Consider the following 21018-nt stretch of genomic DNA (forward strand, 5'->3'; position numbering starts at 1 on the left):
AACAATTTCTTAGCTCACGTTACATTTTTTCAAAGGTGTGAATTAAATCAGCAAATATTTTTACAATACAAGCAAACTGCACTGAACAGCTCCTTGGATATGCAAATAAATAATCAAATCCTATTAATTACTCAAAGTTATTTGTAAAGCACTGTGTAACTATTCTGCATTTTAGTAGGCAAAAATAAGCTATGCTAGCTGCCCTGAAAAATCCTTTGAACCACAGGCTTCTGTCAAGCGAGATTTAATATTGACTTTAATGGATCAATTTGCATTTGTTATGAATCAATACTGCTCAGCTGACTTTAATGGGGAACAAGTGACAATGCCTTACCAGCTTTTAATAAAGTTATTAAAAGGAATTCAAGCAGAAGTGGAGGGGATAAGAGTGAGGAGCAAAGCGGTAATTGATGGTATATTAGCTGTATGTAAAGGAAGCTGATGTTCACACAACTCAAGGAAAGTGATTTCGCATATAGTAGGAGATTCTGTTGATTACTTGGCCCATATTTTCACTTATCTGTATGAAAGTTTTTAACCAGTACAGTTTTCATACAATTGGTGTGGAATACAAGGAAGCAACTGAACACAACAAAGAAACAACCAAGAATACTGAAATTCCCTTGCTCATAGAAAGAAAACCAGCAGATAAAACCCTTGCTCTCCCTGAGCATTTTTGGAATAACAATTTTCTACCTGATCTATAGAAAGAGGAAGTAAGTTTATTTATTATCTGACAGAAGCCTTAACTGAAATTCAGGTCTATGCACTGCAAATACAAAAGAAATTCTCATCACTCCAAAAAAAGTTTACATTTTAATTTCAGATGACAAAGAAGTAGAAAAAGAGGAAACAGAAAGGGAGAGATCAAGCCACTTGCCAAAGGCCATGCCCTTAACCAGGTGGCTTAGTGACAGACTTGCTCCAAATCTGCCTTCCCACACACTACTCCAGTCATCTGCCATGTCCTGAAAGTAACCTGTGATGGGATTAACTGAAGCAGCACACACTTAATGCCCGCATGGGAACACCAGCAAGCTTCCGTACAGCAAACATGAACAGTACTCAACAGGCACAACCTCTCTTAAAGATTAAAATTTCTTTAAGATTTCTAAAAGATAAATTTCTTAAAGATTAAAATCTCTTCTTCTTTAAATTCCTCATGGGCAGTTTCTCCAGTGTTGAGTACTTCCAGATGCTAACTGCACTTGGAGAAACACATTTAACAGTACTTCTTTCTCGTCTCCTCTTTACATCATTTACTGTGAAACACCACCTGTTTTTTTGCAAATAATAGTTATGCATTGCTTAATATTCATGTCAGTTTGTGATTCTTTTCCTAATCCATTGGCTTCAATATTTTCCAGATTAGTCAAATATAAGCTTTCAACAAAGAAGACCAAAGTTAATTCAATCATCCCAGAACTAAATTTCACTCAATAGAAAATTAATATATTAAAACTGAATTCAAGCCATATAGAAGAAAAGGAAATTTTACAGTTTTCTTCCATGGATGAAATAGAAGATCCAGATATGCAGCATAAAATCTCAGTAGCCCACAGTGGGTCTCTGAAAGATGACAGTTCATGGCTGCCCTGCATACACCACTGTGCTGTATCCCGAGTTTTGAAGCTTCAAATACATTTTAAAGGAGACAGATGTCTTTTGAAAATGCTATACAGAAATAAATAGAATCCTTTTCCATTCGCTTTCATTTACTTGACAGCTAGCACTGAATGCATTAACAACAGGGCAACACTTCTCACTTCAGTTCTTACAACTGCCAATTTCAAACAGAACCTCCAAGTCAACAAAACAAAGAGGTCAGGAAATACATAGGGCAGCCATCACAAATGACACATTTCCTGGCAATAGGCTGAATACACGCTTCATGCCTCCAGGTTGTCAATGAATGCTAGGGCTCCTTCCCTACAGCCTTCCCTACTCTCAGTTCAATAGTTCTACCACAAGTCTAAAAGGGAACACACAAAAGAATGTATAAAATTTTAGAGAGGAATGAACATGATAAATTAATTATAAGGATGGAAATATGTAGAAATACTCAACTCTCCTCCTAAAAGTAAATAAATAAATAGTATTGTCACAGAAAATAATCAGCTGGTGGTAGATCAAGCCAAAACACAAATCTGTTTATAGTATATTTAGGCAGGAGTTAACCATTCTTAGATTGCTTCTAGTTAAGCCTTTTCAACAAGTAAACACAGGAAACACATACCATACTTACATATATCACATATGTGATAGGGTGCCAGACAGCATGTATTCATGTCAGGACTCCACAGAGAGTAATTTGCAAAAAGAATCTGAAACCTTGTCTTTAACATGCCAGACAAAGTCCCCAACAGCAAGGATATTTACTGATGTATGTAAGAAATGCTTCAGGCATTTTCAGCTGAGGCATTTCAATGTAAGAAAACAGCACTAAAGACGATCTTTTCAAAATCTTTGAAGTAAACTGAATCAGAAAATTGAAGCCCTCCCAAATGTCTAAGAACACAATCAGTCCTTACAGCGTGCCATTCTTTAAAGGATGCCCAGAGCATCACAGACACACCAGTATATCACCAAAAATGAGACAATTAATAAAAATACCCATTAAAACTTATAAATAAAAGCATATTAGAAATAAATGTATTACCTTATATATGAGTTGCATCTTTTAAAATGCAGAAATGAAAGCAAAAATGTGTGTTTCTAGTAGAGCAAAAGTAGAAATTCTCCTGCAGATACGAGGACTGACTATAAAAATTCACGGTAGGAGGATGACTTCTGTAGATTTAATACAATCTGACACCACTGTCTGGGTAACAAGGTTCTACATTGCCTGGAGAAAGGCATCTGTTGCCCTGTGTGCTAGTTTGCTCATCCATCAATTATATTTGTTTGTTTTTTTAAAAAAGAGGAAAAAAAAAGTTCGACACTATTCATCTATTGGTAGCCCTTTTTTCTTTGATACTTGTTTTGCCAGTAACCTGGACTGACTGCATTAGAACACACTGCCTGTAATCCTACATGATGTTCCTCGATTTTGACAACGCATGCCCAGAATCACATTATTCCAGGAGGAAACTGAAAGCCAGTGGTCTAGAGGCACTTAAAAAGAGAAAAAAATGAATAACCTTCTGATATTTTCTTACATATTTTTGCCCTGCAGATGACTCATTACTAAGGTCAGGTTTAACATCACCATTCTCTTTTTGGTTATTATTATTTTTTTTTGTATTTTAAGGGGTAGATTTTAAAGGCAAAGATTACTCATCCTCATTTTATTATATCCACCATCCCCTCTCCCCATGAAGGGTGCAGTACAGCTCTATCCAGTTCTGTATTCCACCGTTACCAACTTAATAGTTATAACCATGCAACTGTAATAACATATATATTGTAGATTAGCGGAAGGCTGATTGTTTTTCACTGCATTTGACAAACTAAAGGCTTTTGTCTAAGGTTTTTTAATATTTCACTGTGATTCTGACTCTGAACTGTCACAATCACATACACGTTATCAAGCAGTGCAGGAAAGCAGCCTAACATTTTATGATCTTGGCATTTAAAGACTAAAGAACCCAGTTTTACTTCGAATGTTAACAGACATACATTTTTTCTTTCTGCTACTACTCTTTGAACAAAGGAAGCTCTGTTTAAAAGAGCTTCAATTTTAAATAAAATCCCTTCCCAATTAGATTTCCTTCATTTTTAGAAAGGGCATTTTCATGCAAATTGTACTTAATTCTAATAAAAGAAAACAAATGCAGCTTTACCCTCTAATCAGTAGGCTGAATGTAGCATAATAAACACTACACAAAAATAGCACTACTTAAAAAGCACTACCAAATAAGGAACACAGGAACTGGAGCAGTATATCATATTTGGAAATCAACAGTGCCTTGTTTGGCATTGCAGTGACCAGGACAAGATGTTAAGAAACATGAATAATTAAAGCATCAAATTATTTTTCACTTTAGCAAGGCTCTTAAGGTAACAGGCTTTGCACTACCAACTCATTTCATTCATGCTCCTTTTAAAGCACTGGCTCTTCATGCACTGCTTCTCATAACCTATTTGAACAATCTCCTTCTTACCACCTCAGCTCTGCCAGATTCACTAGAACACTGCATTACACAGTAAGGCAGCCCAGGCCACGTTTTGAAGAGGGGATAAGGAGACTTCAACATCAGATATACCTGAAATCTTGGAAGATCCCCCAATTTTGGAATCTTGTGTATCCATACTTGATTTGTTGCTGCTGGCAACACAAACACAGCTGAGGATACCATAAAAATACATTTCTGCAGCCATAAGTAGAGAATCAAACTCAGTATCACAGATGCGTTTTCCCTCGGTCAGTATTAGAAAGTTAATCAGTTTGATTTGTGGGTTGAATTAAGATCAATATTTATTCAGGGCTTTTCCTTTCAATTATTTTTGCACTCACACCTCAATGCACCAAATGAACCAGCACATCTGAGAGGCCAGGTCTAAATTCTCATTTCCCATGCCACAGCTTGAGTTTATTCAGGGGTAACTTACAAGCAAGAAAAAGAAAGAAATAATCTGAAATGATCCAGTTTTAAGGGAGAAATAAGTGAACATGGAGTTCCTCGAAGAAAGGCATAAAGGAAAGGCAGCACAGGGTAAACAACCTCATTGAAATGCTGGTAGCAAGCTGTCTGAAGAGGATGTTCCCTTCGGTTCCCTCTAGAAATATTTTCTTATTGATGTTACCATAATACGGTGTAATATTTTGTTTCCCATCTAGAACTGGTAGTGATTTTTTCTACTGCCTCACTTCAATGGATGCGTCAAAGACACACCTTAGATTTGTATGTCAAACCAAAGGCAACCAGTTATTTAAAACTAACTAAAAATGTATATTTTTTTCCTTCTGCCTTCTACAAGTGCGTGGATTTCCACTCAAACTTTGTGACAATCCAGAAGGAAATTGCTGTCCACATTTTCCATTTGCTATGATTTCACAAGTGGAAGAACAAACAAAACACGTCAGCTAGAAACACATGAACAAAGTAATTCTGATCATCACTGGAGCTCATTAGGGATAAGGCTGCAGCATCTCTTTAATTACCTACTATGTCATTAAGGTTTCTATTTGCTGATTAACAGAAGGCATACAGAAGGCCGGTGAACTGCAGTCTGGGCTGGGAGATCTCTCAGTGGAATACCTTACAGGATCTTCTACAGACCATTTATGTTAATATTCTGCTAACACAACAGTTGCAGACACTGTTATACAGAAATAGCTCATGGAGAAATCTTGTCAGCTCTGATTAAAGAGCCCATTTCACTGTGCTATTTCTTACGTTAGAAATTTCTTATTTTTCTAGAAATAGAGCAAGCCTTCTTGTTCTATTTCACTGATAATTAAAATGCAATTAGTTAGATCAGCTTTCACAAACATTTCTCAAAAAGCTTTCCTTTCCATCATGCACAAAGAGGAGAGAAGACCAAACAAGATCAGCTGTTGTCATGGCAACATCATGCCCCAGCAGGTGGAAAATGCAGTCCTGTGGCACTAAAAAAGGATGAAATGTACTGAACCTCAGCAAAACACCAGCTCAACAAGCTCAGGATGTTTTCAGAGATTGCCAACTCTTTAAAGCAGCAAATTTAATGAGACAAATGTGGAAAAAAAAAACAAGGGTGAGCTCTGGTGCCATTTGTAATGACACAGTTGTCTCAGTAATTTCTTCAGGTACGAGGTTACAGTGACATGGTGCACAGTTCTGAAAACACACAAAAAGTTCAGCAAAATTTAAAAAAATAAGTGACTTGAAAGCAGAAAATCGTTTTTCATTTCAATACAAACATCAGAAAAATAAGCAGAATAATTCAGGAACTAGACATCAGAAACATTATTCATCAACAGCTATTCATGCTCCAAAAGTTCTGTTTTCAGACCAGGTAACACTATAGCCTTCACGTAAGACTTGCACTAAACTAAGTGGAAACCAGACACTAAATAAAGTTATGCATTAACTTAAGCCAAGTGGTACAGGCCATTGCTTTCCTTGTTGTACTAAATTGTATGATGATCATTCTGTGGTCCAACAAAGTCTTTCTCAACTAACACTAACTACAACTATGTGTGTCTTTAACACCTTCCATTCCCATCCTGCTCAAGAAAAAAAAAATGGAGAAATACATGAGCTAGAAAAACTATATTTCACCAAAAATGGCTTTGTTTTTCAAATAATACATCAATATGTTCTGAATTCTCTTAAGGTTCATTCAGTATTGAATCTTAGTAAAGGACCAAATTTCATTTTAGAATCCTAGAATCACCAAAGCAGGCTCTACCCAGTTATAAGAAAATCCCTGCCTAAATATATTTCATTTTTCAAAGCATAAGACAAAATAGCTAAAATTAAGTCTAATTAATATATATAATTTTGGAAGCAATAACCCCTTGCTTACAGAAAAAGGACAGTAGCTTTATAGCTTTTTAATAGCAGTAGGTGCTTGAAGATCCCTTGCAGTTTTGAGTGATAAACATATTAAGGAAGATTATTTGACAGAGAACAGACAGAGAGGATGGCAGCATACGATCACTGTAAGAAAATCTTGAATATACCTTTAGCTACAAATACACCCTGAGGATGTCAACAGTTTGCACAGTATTCCTTGAAGGAATACATGAGGCTTGTTTTTCACCAAGATATACATGGTAATTAAGATCAAAAAACGTTCATTGTTTTTGGATTCTTCTAATGGTTAGAGACACTCCTGAAAAACAGGGCCAGCCACCAGCAACAAGCACTTCTGGAAATGTTTCACAGATGATTTGACTGGCACTGAATAGCAACATGAAAACAGAGTCAGCGCCAGATACTAACACAGAAATCCTTCTGTATGGTATTGCATGCAAATGTGCAAGTCTCTAAGCCTTTAAAAACTACCACAACTGCTTTGGATTCTCACTTTATTTTGCTGTCATAAATTTGCCCTGCATTTCTATAGTCTACAAGGAGAATTTTCCAGGCACCTTCGACAAACACAGAGCCTAGACAAGAGTCAAACGTATCATAAAAAGCAATGCAATATCCAAAGAGCACAGCTAGCATGTTATTTCTCATTAATTTCTCTTTACTAAGTCTAAGGAATGCAGCCAGGGAGATATTTACTTACCATTCTGCCTTCCTTAGGATAAACTCAAAGGGAAACTGATTAACCAGGCCTCAACTCAAGCAAGGAACTAACTAGTTGAGAGCTGCGGAATATTGAAGCATTTTATCAAAACTCCATAGTATTTTCCTGTTCATTAAACTGGGACATAAATCCAAATAAATGTAATGCATTAAGGTTGCAATCAGATTTCTCTCTGCTATTTCCCAATTCTTCACAAACGTTATTTATTTGGCATCAGTTAAATTTGCTTCAACATGACTAATTAGGTGTATATTACTCTCAACCATGAATTATTTCATTTCTTAGAGTTACTCATGATAGGAATGAAATGTATTTCACCCCCACTTACTCAGAAAGTAGTCCTGTGCTTACGCGATTGCATCCATCTTCCCTCCTTAATGACACAGGCAAAGAAAAAGATTCAGAGTCTTCTTCTGCTCATTCAGGCTGTTTTGCATCACACTGCAAAATTAATATCAGTCCTCCTTACTAGCTGAGGCTGACCTTTTAGCCACTGGCTGGAAAGGGAACATCACTCCCCTGGGGGCTGTTCGAGGGGAGGGCGTTAGGCACGCCTGACACCTCTCAGCCACCAGATGAGGCGAGGCAAAAGCACACTGAAACGGGTAATTTGGTGAGGTATGATTAGTTTTATTTACATAAGGCAGGCTGGCAAGCCATGCTCAGCTTCACGCTTCCCTAAGTACCTGCTGCAGAGAAGCCTTTTGTGATCCGTAATGTCAGTAAACATTTGCATTTTGGTTTATTCTTTAAAAGTCAATTATTAACTGCTTGAGGCTGAACAGAAAGATTCTGTGAGCTTCTGCTGTCTGTGTATTCCAGCTTTCTATTACTAATCCCTGAACTAGACCAGGATATTCTAGGACTCAAAGCGTTTATATTCCTGTAAATAATCAAAGTTTATTCACAGTTGTTTCCAGGATAAAAACTTGACATGTCGGTAAAGCACAGAATTTATAAGATGTGTAAAACAGTTACAGAGACAGCACAAGAGGCTTTTGCCTCCTGTCACTCAAAACTATCTAAGTGATAGGAAATTTAATTTCTTTGGGCATAAAACCTTTTTAGTGCAAGTACACGTTAAGCATATCCTGAATATAACTTAAAATCTCTTTCTCTCTCTTACTTCATATAGCATTACATAAACCTTGAAAAGATACACTGATCTTTGTTGTTGCACTTCATACGCTTGCTGATATTTAATCACAGTCCAACATTAAAATATAAATGCCCTGAAAACAGCTTATAATTCTGAAGACCTTGAAGCTAAGCAACCAGGTTGTGCTCTCATCGGAGCACAGAATTAACCTTTTGTATAAAATAGCGCCAAATTAGCAAATAATCATTGTTAAGGAGAAAAATCAGAGAGGAAAATTGATGCAAACTGTCTTGGATTTGTGAACTAACAGAAAACAAGCGACTCACTTGATACGTATAGGGGAAATACAATAGAATTCAAGTCTGCACAGTGAAAACCCCACAGAAGGAACACAGTGGGACAATGCAAAGCACTGACACTACTACTGCCATTGCTACTGGAATACGGTATTCTACTTCATGAAGCTGAACGCTGAAAATTTCTCATGCCGAATTAAAGATCAAAAGAAAATAATTCCAATCCTAATAATATTTTAGCTCCAGGGGTCGTCATATTTAATTTTTTCAGTTCATAAAAATCAATTGTCGTGGCAGCCAAAAGTTGAAAGCCTCATTGGAAATTTTGAAGCTAACTTCTAAATGAACTGTGATTTTGAATCTCCCCAGGAATGTAACTGAAGAACACTGACAGGTTGTATATACTAACACATACAGTTCAACTTTTGTGACAGAACATGGGCTGATTTTAACGGCAGCTTTTACCATTCCCACATTTGTGTGGCTGTTCATCTGAGCAACGCTTTTGTTCAGGTATCGTTCAACACGATCAGGAAGGTGTTTCAAGACACTGTAATAACATCCACTGACTGATCAAAGCTTAACTGATTTTTTTATATATATCATTTTAAATAACTGATGGAGAGATTTAGTTTGTCCCACTGAAGAGCTTTTAGAATACCTTAAAGGTGTACGGCCCAAACCAAAAGGTCAGCATCCAAGTTTTAAGAAAGAAAAGGACAATGAGGTGAAAAAAAAAAAAGATTAAAACAGATTAATATCTCTAGAAAGTATTGAAACTATGTTTCCACATGAATCAAATATGGATAATAAGTTTAAAAAGACTCATGGTTCATCGTAGCATAGCAGTCGTATATAGAGGATGGGAGCCTAATATCTGAGCTCATCAATTAAAAATGAACCTGCAGCTGAAATCCATTCACAAAGCATGAAATAGATCTCTCACAAGTTAATTGTAATTCCCTATGTAAAACAAATCCTTGGAGAACACTTAAAGCATTTCCAGCATTTTAGACGCTGGAGACCTGTTACTGTAAGCTGGATTTCTACCTATTACAAATGTCATTATTATATAATTTTATTCATATTTAAGTATTTTTAAATTACTGTTTTTCCCCTCTCGATGTATTTACTCAAATCAAGGAATTCTGATGTCCTCATTTCTCAAGCAAACTCATCAGCTCTGATAAAGCCAAAAGAAATAAGTTTTTTTTTTTAAATACAAATAATAATAAATTTTGTTTTCTTTGAAATTTCTCCAAATCACTAATTTTAAACCCATGCCTCAAATCATTTCAAGTATGATAGGAGATTATCTGCTGAATGCATATCTTTCTCTCAGGCATTTCAGGTTTCATGCAGCTATGCCAAGTTTAGTTCTGCTTAAGAGACCTGTGAAGCTCTTCAAAAAATAGAAAATGAGTCAAGAGAAATAAATATACAGCCTTTGGGTGGATGAAAAAAAAAGGAAAGGAAAAAAGCATAGTAAAATTGAGCTACAAGTAAGATATTCTGAGTTCTCTCCCTTACTGGTACTGTAACTCACTAGAGAACCCATGCTACCGTCCTCCTTTTCTGTTGAAAAGCAGGCAGATAAGGGGAGCTTGTTAAGTCCATTTGTTCAAACTTACGATTCTGTTTCAGTCTTTGTCAAAATGGAAACAGCCACTTGATTAGGAACTCAACCAAATGCCAACTCCTGCAGCCTTCAAACACTCAGATGCTCTATTTACCCAGAGGAAATGAAACTCACTGCCAGTGTGTTTTGTATTCAGGTTTTTTTTTGCTTGATTCAGAGGATCAGAATCTGGGCCTTTTCTTTACTGTTCTCAGCATAATTCAGCGTGATTCAGTCTTGGTGCTGCCAAGACCGTAACACCTTAAATGGGTTTTAGCTACATAATTAACCAAATGACTTACCATAATTGTACTCTTTCATTGAGAACAACTGAACTGACATTAATGCAGTCTCCTCAACTCAATCTGCTAACCACTGCTAGCTGAACCACATGTAGGAAGAGAGTGACCATTTTCCCTGAGCGTCTCAAACAACCCACAGTGAAGGGATACACTCCTGCAGAGAAGATAGCAATCTGAACACTGTGGCAATCTACAGCTCTACCACAGCAAACCTGCAAACTCCCAGCTTGTTCCCTGGTTAGAAACTAATTTAGAATATTACTCTTTACTCTGCCAGACCGTCAAACAGCATTATTTTGTATGTGCAGAACATACATTGAAAGTTGCTCAAATGCCAAAATGTGTCCAAACCCTGCCATAATATGGAAGAGAATAATTTCTAAATTTAGGAAGTAATTGCTTTGCTGTCCAGTGAAATGCACACTATAAAAATAATCTCCTCTAGGCAAGACCTCATTTTAAACTCCAGATTTCAGTGAATGCAGGCACTAAACCTCTGAAAAAAAAAAAGAAACAAAGAAAAAAGCTGCACAAGGCCACTGTTGTAGCTTACTGGTTGCATTGGTGCTCTCTCTGTGTCACAGCAAAATCAAAGTAACAATATTTAGTGCCGCGCTGTCACCCAGATTGTTTTCCAAATAAATTACACAGCACCCTTAGATATTTCTTTTCGTGAAGAATCCTGACAAATCCACTTGTGCTTTTATTACAATTCTGGACAAAATTTATGACATTTTTAACTCTGTGCAAACGTAAGGAAGGAAAGGTTCTTGTTTTAAATATGGTCTACCTGACATTGCTGCCCTTGGGCAGTTCCATCCAAATGCAAACCCCAGGAGCACTAAGTCTTCCATTTCAGGACTTTCAGACAACTGAATTCCAAGCTTTTGAGATCTAGAAGAGACTAGAGAACAACCTATCAAACAGGTTGGCAGCAGAACAGCTTGCCACCTTCCTATTTAGACTCTTTCAGTAGCCCTATAATATGGGTCTTCAGCACACTTCTAGCTCCCCAACGGACTAATCAGTACCATTCATGGCTTTATGCGAGCATCAGCAGTAATTTACATGCATTTATCACGTGTAGGCTTTAGCTTCGTTTACATTAGTTATTTTGAAATTAATGAATACCGTACAGAATACATAATTTGAAGATGAACACATTCCACATTTAAACAATTTTAGAATTCATAGGACTGGGCATCAATTCAGCTGGGAAAAAACAAAACAAAACAAAAAACAAAAGCTAGAAATCAAATATGCAATGAGTTTTCACTGGTATTCAGAAAGAATTAAGGTAAGAACAGAACTGCACAAACAAGTCTGTGAACTGAAATTATAGACATAGGTTAAGGGAGAAAACAGGTCTCCCGCCAAGTGATGAGCAAATGCTTCTGTGATAACAAACTTCCAAAGTACTTTGTTGCCTCTGAGTATTACCAGGCTGTGGGGAAAAGAGGAAATTTAGGTACATGAAAACTCGTATCTCCTACAATAAGCCCCCTCAGAAGATTCAGTCACACTGCTGGCTGCCAGCAAGACCCTAGAGAGCAAGGGTTTCAGACAGGTGAAAGTTTTTCAGTGGCAAAAAAAAGGTAAAGGTAAAATGCTTTATATTACATTTGAAGTGTGAATGCTTAAAAGATAAGAGAGAAAACGTGCAATTACCGCAGAGTCCTGCAGATTCAGAAATTAATGGCTAACAAGGACAGTATCTACTACAGCAGGGAACAGTCACCATGGATTAGAATAGCAGTACTTACACTTTCAGTGAGGACTCTTACTGTGCTGGACCAGAGCTTTGAACATAGCAGCACATCACCAGTAGGCCTTGACATTATATACGTACAAACTGATCTTTCAAATCAAGAAAATGCACTGCCGTGAATAATCATCAAGACTATGACAAGTACCTATCAAATCATCTTTGGCCTTTCCTGTTTATTGTGAAATTGCATTAAATTTGAATAACATTACTACAGAATTATGACAAACCACAGGCAAAACTGTCAAGCCTTCGCAGAATTCTACGTTTCGTCTTTTTCATTTTCAACTGAATCCATCATGGTTCATGTCTGATGTAAAAATAAATCTTACCAAAATTACTGACCAGAACAAACCCCACCATACACATCTCGCTTGTGTTAGGGAGTTTAAGAGACATACTTAAACCTGTGAAAGAAGGTTAGGTCACTGTGACCTAAAATTTGCTTTTCTTTAATCAGCGTTTCTTCAAGAGAGAAGATGGTATACCAGTTATAAAGGGATTTTCCTATTCTTTTGTATAAACCTTTATTATATGCACTCACAGTGCATCTACAGAACACAATGACAGGCAGATAGGTAGGCACAGAACGGCTCCTCTTTTCAACTAGGTGAGCTAACAGAATGAAGCTTCTAAAAATAATTCATTTTGTTCAGCATTAGCTTTTGTCATCGTTCTTCTTTTCACTGTTCTTATGGGCTGAGAGGGAGGCTAGTTTTTCTTCACAGAACTCTGCGTATGTTGTTAACAGCTCAATCCAGGCTCTGTTTTTTCAGCCTGGTTAGGAACCATTAGAGGCATTTGCAGAGTGGGGAACATTTAAGTCAGTTGAATCAAACCTTCTTGAAAATGTTTATTGTGATTTTCAACAGAAAAGATTCAAAATACAAATTACGGGGAAAAGTGGAAAGAAAAGCATTCAAGCTTTTATTCACTAGCAGAAATAACAGTCTCACTTTTATTCATTAACTTGCTGTTAATAAGTAGGGAAAAAAAATAAAAGGAAAAAGAGGACATGCTCTGTTTCTTCCAAGGCACCAGTTAAAGTGCAATCTGGTTATATACAGCATTCAGTCCTACCAAATGCCTGTATCTTTTGCTTCATTAAAAGGCTGAGAACACAGGCAAGCAACACTTTTCCACAGAGTGAACCACAATTCTCTTGCAGAAGCCCACGCATTTATTTATTTGCAGTAATATGTAATCACATCACCGCCCTTACCCTTTGTGACCACCCCATTCAGAGTTGTGTCCCGTCACTGCAACTGCTGACCAGGATACAAGCTTCCTTCTCCCTCACTGACAGATGCTCTTAAAACTATGAAGTTTGGAGAAGGACACGACTGATGGAAACCAGATGGAGAAGTCAGCAACATGCCCAGAGGATTTCTAATGATTCACAGATCACAGTTGGCAACTTGGCTTTGGAAAATTACAATGAACACATTATTACAGGGCTTCTGCAGCTTCTTATTTCATCAGTATTTTAGAACAGTGAAACTTTTTTTCTATTTCTCCGTTTATTTTTGTACCAAGTATCTATTAATACAGGGCTCCCAAAAATTTTCATGAGCAATCTGTGAATACAAACATAATCAAAGCCCTTACAACACATTTCACTCAGGAGACTTTGAGTGACTTCAAATGGTTATTATCAATCTTGGTCAATAAGGGTCTTCTGTCACACTCTGCTCCCTTTAATACGAGATAAAATATTGAGCCTAGACAACACTGCATGGTGTTCAGATACTTCAGCACAGCTGAACAAGATTTTCACAGTGCCTTCCCAGCTACTCTTTCTACATTACTAAATATGGTGCTACTTTTTCCTGGAGTTAAAATTTCCCAGCCACACCTGAGGGCTTGTCTTGCTTTTAAATTTAATTATACAGTAATGCGCTAAAAACGCAGTTACATGGGAGGACTGCAGTCTTATTCATTTAACAGATAAGGATGCAGTCCTATTTCAGGAAAACTATTTCTAGAACGTGAATAATTGAGATCTTGAAAAGGGTGACTGTATGTTTGTCCCAGCTCATCTGTCAATCTTGTTTTATTCATGTGACAAGAAGCTGCACTCACATGGCTTGAGTCCAAGAAGTGGCACTGAAATAGGATTGTTAAACTGAAGTTCAAGAAGCCCACAAGACTTAAAAATATCATCGCAGCAATAAAGTTGGGAGGGGGCACGATGGAGGGAGTGGGACAACTCCTAGAAATGTTCTGTATTGGTGTTTTAACAAGATTATATAAGCCTCACATAAGGCCTGTGTGTAAAGTAAGTGCAGAAAGGCTTAGCTCTACAAAACAGTGGTGCTGTTAAGCTTGCATCACACCCGTCATGTAAAATTCTCTTGCTGTGACTTATTGGCCGATTTATTTACCGCTAGGAAAAGAGAAGGAAGGAAACATTTTGCCCTGTAGGGAGTGCCAGAGCCTGCTGCTGTGGGGGAAAGATGGGAAGGATGACACTTGCATGACGTGTGAGCAGGTAGATGAGCTGCTCAGCCTAGCAATGGAGCTTAGGAAGGAGGTAGAGAGATAAGTGTGCACAGGAGATTGACAGGTGGTGTTGGAAGTCTGGAAGAGTTGGAAGCCATTGTGCAGCACGTTAAGTATGACCTAGTTGCAATTACAGAAACATGGTGGGACTGTTCACATGACTGGAATGCTGCAATGGATGGCTATAAACTCTTCAGGAAGAATAGACAAAGAAGGAGGGGTGGCAGTGCGGCCCTCTCTATTAGTATAGAGTGCTTTGATGTTACTGAGCGTGTGGCAGAGGATAAGGTTGAATCCCTATGGGTAAAAATCAGGGAAAGGGCTGACAAGGAAGACATCCTGGTGGGCATCTGCTATAGATTGCCAAACCAGGATGATGAGACAGATGAGGTGTTATATGTGTGCATCTATATGTGTTCTCACCATATCTATAATTAACAGAATTTTGTCAGTTAAGAGAATGATGAGGCTACTACAGATCAGCGGTGTAACAGGCCTGTTCACTACCATTTCATAGTTCTAATGGAAAACACTTAAAAAAGAAAAAAAAAAAAAAAAAAGAAAAAAGAAAACCTCACATGAAGCAAAAACACGTTATTCATGTGCAAAGCCAGCTATCAATTACTTTGCCCTTACCTTAAAAGCTTTTCTCTCCAAGCAATTAATTTGTTTTAGTTTTACTACTCCCTCAAATATCAAATACTCTGCAATTCTACAATCTTTAATTGAGGCAGTAAATCATTAAATACACCATACTGCCCAGGAGAGATAAGCTGTATTTACGTGCTCTCCTCATCTCTCTTAGGCCTTTTGCCTGACTAGAACTTGAACAACTTACCCAATTTTTTGTTAGATCTTCAAGTTAATTCTATACTTGTTCAGGGTTTATTAACTATATTAACCTTAGGAAACAAAGGTGTATTAACTACAGTATTATTACTTTTATGGAACTAGGTTATTTTTTCATGATGATTTTTGCTAGAGAGCTGAAAAATTCCTCATGGTGTCACTATCAGAAATCTTCCATGTTACATGTCCTGCTCATTACAGATAACTTTAACAGACATGTTTGTTGCCAAAACATTAAAACATATGCTTAAAAAACAAAAACAAACAAACAGCTGTCTGCAGTGCCAGCCACAAAAGAGTTAATAGCACTACCTTGGGCAGTGCTGTGAGCTATTAGGTTGCCAAGAGACACCTCCAATGCAATTCATATTGACTTAGGGCTAAAGACAGCCAGACAGTAATGCTGTTATAGCATCCCTACGGGCTTCTTGTTTCTTTCCTCTTAGCAAATTATTTAGACAACCAAAACATTTTAAAGAAGAGTACTAGAAAACAATGAAGATCACCATCAACACCCACCACTACCTCCCACACACAACTAAGTAGTTGCTCAAACTCAGTCCTTTCTCTAGACATAATTTCTCTTTTCTCCTTGATCTCTTGCACCATCTTCTCAAAAGGACATGTCTCCTCCTTGCTGTATTTCTTTCTGCTTAAGCCCCAGGAGTGCCTCAGTCCTGTGATATAATTCTTTGGAGTATTTAAGTGGAAGTCAAATTCCCTATGAAAGAATTTAACCAGTATGGAGAGCTGAAAGTACATCCTCCAAGCCACTAAGACATACGAAACTGTATTTACACTAGGAAAATAACGTGGTGAATAACTGCTCTCTCTAATGAGAAAGTTGGAAATAAATACATAACTTCCACAGTAACCTATACATATATACATCTTACAGAAATACAAGAACAGTGTCTCTCGTGAATACATTTTTGACAACTCTGTCTATATGCTACTTATTCCCCACTTGGTTTACATTTCAGAATCTGTCGGGAGCAGGGCTTAAACCATTAAACCACGCTATAGGTATTAATTAATGGTTTTCACTCGTTTGCCAGCTCCTGAAAGGAGAAAGATGGATTAAAAAATATATTTACAGCAGAATTTAATTATCCATTTTCAAGCCACTGGCCTCCTGGCAAAAAGTCTCTCAATGCAGTGCAGAATAAGACTTGGATTAAGAATTAATTTACTGTCAGCAATGATCTACAATTTAATGACTTAATCAAGTTTGCTATAAAATTGGTAGGGAGCTCTGGAGCTTAATATTGCTGTAGAGCCTGCTGCAGCAAAAGACAGGTTTCAGAGAGCCATAATATAATAATCATCCAGCAAATCCAAGATCTCTCTCAATATATAGTCAGCCTATCACCAACATCTGCCTCTGACATCATGGGCCAACATAACAAAACACGAGGCATTACTTTCATAACAACCACTGTATAAATCTGTTGCATAAAACTGTATAGAACTACAGACAAGACCACGACATGGATGTACTCCTTCCTGATACACACACTTATTCTGAAGACCACACTCCATCTTCACTGTTAAAGGAAACTTGTGGTTAAAAAATGATGAAACTAGTGCAAAAGTGAGACCTACTACAAGTCTAAAAGATACTGAGCTTAAGTTTGCTGAGGTGTTTGTGTCATTCACAATCTATGCCATGAGTTCCTCTCTACACAGTTGCAGAGGGCTAGCAGCTGCTAAGAGCATGCAACAGCAAAGCCCACCCCCAGCTCAAGTGGGAAGCTAGGTTGCTCACCATCAAAATGCCAAAGGCACAGAATAGCTCACTTGTCCCAATTTCTTCATGTTATTTTGGTAGACTTATAAAAACAACAACACAACTCATTAATTATAACCTTTCAAAAGTGGTGTGTTTGTTGTTTTTTTTTCCCCCCTAAACTGTTAAAATTTAAAAGAACTGCAACCACGGCACTGATAGAATTAATTTTAGCCTTCGACACAGAATATTATGAAAAGTCTCATCTTTCTATTAATGCAAATTTATTTAAGCAGACAGTGCAGGAAACTTTAAAATATGCTAATCGCTGCTTCTTTGGACTGACGTCTCAAATGTCTTTGGTAAGGTGTACCTACCACAGAGAGGCTAAGTAAAGGGATCACTGTCTAAACTTCAAGTGTCAGTAGGCATTTGCACCTCAATAAAGCAACAAGGATTATTTTTTTTCATTGCTACATCTGTGTATGTTTCACATTTTATAATTTTTTTTTAACATTTAACACCCTTTTCCTATATGAGGCTCCTATTTCCTGGTATCTGAGCTGAATTGCCATAGTGTGTTATAAATGGAAATACTTTTGATAATCACACGCACTGTTTTTCTTTTTAAAATGATTCAGTGCAGATGAAAACGGGCCGGATTGACAGCCTTGCAGATTGGAGTTCCCTGTTAATCCACAAAGATAACAAGGCACTGTCAGGGCAGTAGTTGGGCCAGCTTCCCTCCATCTTAATTTAAATCCATAAGACAGAAAGAAAAAGAAAGCCACAACATACATATAATACAACTAAACCTTAGTCTAACTTGACCAGCATATGTCTTTACCTCACTTAGGTATTTTTACTTGCAAAGAGAGTAATCTAAGAAAATGGTGCATTTCAAGGACTTGTCTGCACCCCATGAACTGCTTCACAGCACCCTTAAAAAACCCACACGCATTTAAATCCAGCAGCACACATTATTCTGAAGACAGCATGTGCATCTTGAGTATGCAGTTAAACGAATAGATTGTTTTTATCTAACAAAGAACGGAGCTAACGTCACCAGGCTTCCCTTGGATTGAGCAGCCCTCTCACGAAAGCAAGTGGTTTTCAATTACTGGGTGACCCACCAGAAATAATACATACTTCCTGCAGAGGTTTGCTTTGATCAGAGTAAACTTACCCACAATGGATATATAACTCTTAACTTTCAATATATTTACAAAACCTTATATATAATTTATGAGCAGTGTGACCAAAATATTGGGAATTATTCTAGAATGTAGTGATTTAACTGGAACAAGCCACAACAAACAAGAGTCACATCTGAAAGAACAGGCAGAGACACTTGTTCAAATCACCAGACCGAATCTATAAAATTGAACTAGGAATTCACAGAACAAAGGCCCTTTTAAGTGGTACACGGAGTAAGTCAGCAATTAAGGAAGAAAACACGAGCATAGAAATGAATAAACAAATACAAACAGGATTTTAAAATACCAGAAGTAGCTCAGCCAGAATACTTAGGAATAAAGTCACATGGCGTTGTCATACAGCTACATCAACACAACAAATCAGTGTGGCCAGAAATCTGTTTCATTGTACAGTGATGACTACTAGTCTAACAGCTACTTGACATTTGGATGTAAAATTCTGCCTGCCTGTAGTAGACTAAGAAGCTGTTAGTAAAGAGATACTGAGTTGTCCTATACTTTATGAATTCTAAAAAGCCACACAGAGAAAGAGTTAAATCCTTTGTCTTGCTGAAATGGGTAATCTAAATTGCATTGCTGAGATCATGCTCTTAGGTCAACGTGCTTTTGGCTTTTTATGAGCACATGTTTAAAATGTACTGCTAATTACTTTCATAGCTCATTATCTCCTTGCCATGTTGGACTCAACTCATTCCCTTTGTCCACCTGCTGCCTTTCAGGTAACAATGAACTAATGGGTATAATGTGTCTGGAACTATTGCTTTTTCAAGAGGTAAAATCCAGCACAGAAACTGCACAGGAACATACAGTGCAATCCCAGAATGATATCTCACTGTCAGTAGACTTAAGAAACGAGGCACACAAATTGCAACCTTCCCCCTAAACACAGAAAATCGCCTGTCAAGCTTTCTTCAGAGCAATGCAAGAGTTTCACAAATAACTGTGTGCATGTGGAAAGAGTATGGGAGAATATTCCAAACCATTATATATATGCTTTAACCAACACAGCTAATTTCTGGCCTCCCAAAATAAGCTACACCAAGGTCACATATGGTGTACCACGTTCAGTAAATGTTCCCCATGGTGATCAGATGTGGCCATTTATACAGTGGATGCTACATATACATTCACACGCTATATACAACAGCAAGAGAGCCAGACAGCCAGGATGAACTCTAGCACTATATCAGAATCACTCTGATTACCACATTAATATCCAGCCTCATTGCTCTGCCATCATTAAGAGACTGCAAAGTACCTCTGAATAGCAAGGAATGTTCATAATATTCATGCATTTAAAACATTTTTCTTTTTCCTTTCAGCCCAGGTTTTGCCTAACACGATGAACATCTAGTGCACTCACCTCATTAAACAAGGAATCCAAGATAATATTCCAGAAGCCATCATGACAGATTCCTGCTTTGCACAGAGGCAGAAGGCTTACATGGAATACAGCTTACTTCAGAGAAAACCGTATTGCTGAAGAATACAGTAATTACAATTTTTTTCCCACTATGAATGTGTCCTAGAGTGTTATATCTCAGCAAACTGATGCTGTTAGAGAAACTCTGCTGACATATTGCTACCGTAGTGAAAATGGCATTGTGCTCGCACTAATGTCCTTTTTATCAACCTTAGTTCAACATTCAAAGCCCTTTAATTTACAATCAGGGACCTGCACGTCTTTCACTGCAGCTGCAGGTAGTGTCAAATGCTGCTGTTGCCTGGCAACTAACAGGTAACTGGTGCAAGTCTGTTATATTTATGTATGGAGAAAGTTAATGTTAGGAAACCACACGCAATGCTAAAACTGACTTCTGCTTCTTGTGAAGCAAAAGACAAACATCCTTCACCAAACCTTAGCAATCAGTTCACATCACAGCTGTGTAATTATTCTTTTCAGAAGCAGAGATGCAAAGAAAGCATTAAAAGCTGTTCAAAATATCCCATTTATGTTCTTTTCCCTTTTCATATTCAATATCATTACTCCTGATACGATCAAACTCATATCCTTCAAATGGATAAATCCACCACCAAATCTAGAACTGCAAACTTCAGATGTCAGGCTCTTAGAGCAAAGCTTCAAGGCTTTTACTTTCAGTTCAGCATGATATTTCTTTTCTGAAATTGTGTTGCATCATGGTTGCAAAGCCCTTTGAAGATGAATGTTCATATGAATATGAACAGCATCTCATAACTTACTTGCCAAGAGCTGTGGATCAAGTAACTGACCACAATACTCTCTCCTCACAATTCATCATCATTAGATAGAAATCACAGTATCTTGGTTTTCATAACACTTGTCAGTCCTGAAGGATCTAAAAGACTCATAGGATGGACATTAACTCCACACATGTATGGACACGCACGTTTGTAGGCTGGAACAATAGCTCATTTGTTTAAGTAGGAGAAAATGCAGGGGTGGCAAATAATACAATTCTGCCTATAGGATCAAT

The 21018-nt window shown here is 37.5% G+C and overlaps 1 protein-coding gene across 32 annotated transcripts in view; it reads right to left on the minus strand.

Moving 5' to 3' along the window:
- Nucleotides 1-21018, minus strand: part of RIMBP2 (RIMS binding protein 2) — an 84210-nt gene that overhangs the window by 45873 nt on the left and 17319 nt on the right. The window contains exon 1 of one of the 32 annotated variants that reach the window (XM_072351558.1): nt 19926-19955. The exons of 29 other annotated variants lie outside the window; for them this stretch is intronic. The gene's annotated coding sequence lies outside the window, so the exon portion shown is untranslated. Of the gene's footprint in view, nt 1-7513; nt 7648-19925; nt 19956-21018 lie in introns of those variants that run through there. 2 more of the 32 variants (XM_072351545.1, XM_072351543.1) reach the window with 2 other exon arrangements.

The sequence above is a fragment of the Excalfactoria chinensis genome, chromosome 16, assembly GCF_039878825.1.
Source record: "Excalfactoria chinensis isolate bCotChi1 chromosome 16, bCotChi1.hap2, whole genome shotgun sequence".
NCBI lineage: Eukaryota > Metazoa > Chordata > Aves > Galliformes > Phasianidae > Excalfactoria > Excalfactoria chinensis.